This window comes from Oncorhynchus nerka, linkage group LG10 (assembly GCF_034236695.1).
Source record: "Oncorhynchus nerka isolate Pitt River linkage group LG10, Oner_Uvic_2.0, whole genome shotgun sequence".
Lineage (NCBI taxonomy): Eukaryota > Metazoa > Chordata > Actinopteri > Salmoniformes > Salmonidae > Oncorhynchus > Oncorhynchus nerka.
In genome coordinates, this window is record NC_088405.1 from 35,734,296 (window position 1) to 35,738,459 (window position 4,164).

Genomic DNA, 4,164 nt, shown 5'->3' on the forward strand with positions numbered 1-4,164 from the left:
TTCATACAATTTGAGAACATTACTTTAGTTTATACGGATCCCTATCAGCTGCCGCACATGCAGCAGCTACTCGTCCTTGGGTCCACGTAAAACATTCAAATACATGACCAAGTACAGAACAGTAGCAGACAAGAACAACGTAAGATATGACATTAAATAAATAAATAAATAAATAATATATATATATATATAAAAGAGTACATACAGTACCAGTCAAAAGTTTGGACATCTTCTCGTTCGAGGGTTTTTCTTTATTTCTGCTATTTTATGCATTGTAGAATAATAGTGAAGACATCAAAACTATGTAATAACACATATGGAATCATGTAGTAACCAAAAAAGTGTTAAACAAATCAAAATGTATTTTATTTCTGAGATTCTTCAAAGTAGCCACCCTTTGCCTTGATGACAGCTTTGCACTCTTGTCATTCTCTCAACCAGCTTCATGAGGTAGTCACCTGGAATGCATTTCAATTAACAGGTGTGCCTTGTTAAAAATTATTATTATCTCTCTCTCTCTCTCTCTCTCTCTCTCTCTATATATATATATATATATATATATATATATATATATACACTGCTCAAAAAAATAAAGGGAACACTAAAATAACACATCCTAGATCTGAATGAATGAAATATTCTTATTAAATACTTTTTTCTGACAACAAAATCAAAAATATCAATGGAAATCAAATTTATCAACCCATGGACGTCTGGATTTGGAGTCACACTCAAAATTAAAGTAGAAAACCACACTACAGGATGATCCAACTTTGATGTAATAGGCCCAGTAGTGTGTGTGGCCTCCACGTGCCTGAATGACCTCCCTACAACGCCTGGGCATGCTCCTGATGAGGTGGCGGAGGGTCGTCTGAGGGATCTCCTCCCAGACCTGGACTAAAGCATCCGCCAACTCCTGGACAACTCCTGGTGCAACGTGGCATGGTGGATGGAACGAGACATGATGTCCCAGATGTGCTCAATTGGATTCAGGTCTGGGGAACAGGCGGGCCAGTCCATAGCAGCAATGCCTTCCTCTTGCAGGAACTGCTGACACACTCCAGCCACATGAGGTCTAGCATTGTCTTGCATTAGGAGGAACCCAGGGCCAACCGCACCAGCATATGGTCTCACAAGGGGTCTGAGGATCTCATCTCGGTACCTAATGGCAGTCAGGCTACCTCTGGCGAGCACATGGAGGGCTGTGCGGCCCCCCAAAGAAATGCCACCCCACACCATGACTGACCCACCGCCAAACCGGTCATGCTGGAGAATGTTGCAGGCAGCAGAACACTCTCCATGGCGTCTCCAGACTGTCACGCCTGTCACATGTGCTCAGTGTGAACCTGCTTTCATCTGTGAAGAGCACAGGGCGCCAGTGGCGAATTTGCCAATCTTGGTGTTCTCTGGCAAATGAAAACGTCCTGCACGGTGTTGGGCTGTAAGCACAACTCCCACCTGTGGACGTCGGGCCCTCATACCACCCTCATGGAGTCTGTTTCTGACCGTTTGAGCAGACACATGCACATTTGTGGCCTGCTGGAGGTCATTTTGCAGGGCTCTGGCAGTGCTCCTCCTGCTCCTCCTTGCACAAAGGCGGAGGTAGCGGTCCTGCTGCTGGGTTGTTGCCCTCCTACAGCCTCCTCCATGTCTCCTGATGTACTGGCCTGTCTCCTGGTAGCACCTCCATACTCTGGACACTACGCTGACAGACACAGCAAACCTTCTTGCCACAGCTTGCATTGATGTGTCATCCTGGATGAGCTGCACTACCTGAGCCACTTGTGTGGGTTGTAGACTTCGTCTCATGCTACCACTAGAGTGAAAGCACCGCCAGCATTCAAAAGTGACCAAAACATCAGCCAGGAAGCATAGGAACTGAGAAGTGGTCTGTGATTCCCACCACGCAGAACCACTCCTTTATTGGGGGTGTCTTGCTAATTGCCTATAATTTCCACCTGTTGTCTATTCCATTTGCACAACAGCATGTGACATTTATTGTCAATCAGTGTTGCTTCCTAAGTGGACAGTTTGATTTCACAGAAGTGTGATTGACTTGGAGTTACATTGTGTTGTTTAAGTGTTCCCTTTATTTTTTTGAGCAGTGTATATATATATGTATTCAGACACATTCACTTTTTCCACATTTTGTTACATTTACAGCCTCATTCTAAAATTCATTTAAAAAAAATGTAGATGTTTGCAAATAAAAAAATGCAAAAAAATGAAATATCATATTTACATAAGTATTCAGACTTTTTACTCAGTACTTCCTTGAAGCACATTTGGCAGCGATTACAGCATCAAGTTTTCTTTGATATGACACTACAAGCTTGGCACACATGTATTTGGGGAGTTTCTCCCATTCTTCTCTGCAGATCCTCTCAATCTCTGTCAGGTTGGATGGGGAGCATCGCTGCACAGCTATTTTCAGGCTTCTCCAGAGATGTTCAATCGGGTTCAAGTCCGGGCTCTGGCTGGGCCACTCAAGGACATTCAGAGACTTCAGAAGCCACTCCTGTGTTGTTTTGACTGTGTGCTTAGGGTTGTTGTCCTGTTGGAAGGTAAACCTTCACCCCATTCTGAGGTCCTGAGCGCTCTGGAGCTGATTTTCATCAAGGATCTCTCTGTACTTTGCTCCGTCTACAGACAATTCCTTCGGCCTCATGGCTTAGTTTTTACTCTGACATGCACTGTCAGCTGTGGGACCTTATACAGACAGGTGTGTGCCTTTCCAAATCATGTCCAATCAATTGAATTTACCACAGGTGGAATCCAATCAAGTTGTAGAAACTGCTCAAGGATGATCAATGGGAACAGAATGAGTTCAATTTCAAGGCTCATCGCAAAGGGTCTGAATACTTATGTAAATAATGTATTTCATTTTTAATAAAAAAGAAATACATTTGCAAACATTTCGAAAAACCTGTTTTCGCATTGTCATTATATGGTATTGTGTGTAGATTTTTTTATTTAATAAATTTTAGAATAAGGTTGTACCGTAACAAAATGTGGAAAACATCAAGGCGTCTGAATACTTTCCGAATGCACTGTATATGTATATATGAAAGACACCAAGTACAAAAAATACACTATTCATAAATACATATTCATATTCTTATATACAGTACAGTTAAATTAGGTCTTTAGAAATACAAGATGTGACACAAGATGGGGTTTTTAATTTTTACTAAAGCTTAACTTGGTTTTTGCCTGAGTAACCTCTGGTGGCAGAGCATTCCACAATGACATGACTCCTCTATATATAACTGAGTGATGCATTCAATCTGTTTTTGGTTTGGGTACCGTAAAGAAACCCATAGTGGTGTGTCTGGTGGGGTGTGTATGTCTGAAGTGAATGTATATTGATTATATAGGTGGGTAGGCATTTTCAACACACAAATGCTTCTTTAAAGACTAGAAGAGAAGTAGTCCATTTCTCCTCAACCCTCAACCGTGAAAGACTATCCCGCATGTTGTTGATGCTAGTTCTGTGTGTGCAGTTAAGTGCAAGGTGGGCTGCTCTGCTTTGAGACAGCTACAGCTTTGCCAGGTCTTTCTTTGCTGCACCTGACCATATTACCGGACAGTAATCAAGATGGGACAAGATCATAGCCTGAACAGCTAGTACAGTTGATCTTTTATGTCAAAAATGCAGAACATCTTTTTGTAACAGACATACCTCTCCCCGTCTTCACAACAACTTAGTCAATATGACTCGAACCACGAAAACTGACCATCCAATGTTGCTCCTAGGAGTTCAGCGTCTTCAACGTGTTCAATGGTCGCACCCTTTATACACAACTCCAGTTGAGGTTCAGTTCTAAGGGAATGCTTTGAAACCAATTACAATGCTTTAGGTTTTAGATGTATTTATGACCAGTTTATTGTTAATTACCCATTCTGACACTGACTGTAACTGCTTGCTAAAGTGAGCTCACTGGCTGTAGGTGCTGAAGTGTAAAGTGTGCAATCATCAGCATACATAGCAATTTTAACTTCTTGTAAGACAAGTGGCAAATCATTTGTAAAAATAGAGAAGAGTAACAGCCCAAGGCAACTGCCCTGAGAGATTCCTCACTGCACATCTCTCATTTAAATAGAACCATGACGAAACCTGTAGGAAACGTAACGCTGAGGTACTGAAATTCCCACAGAAGAACG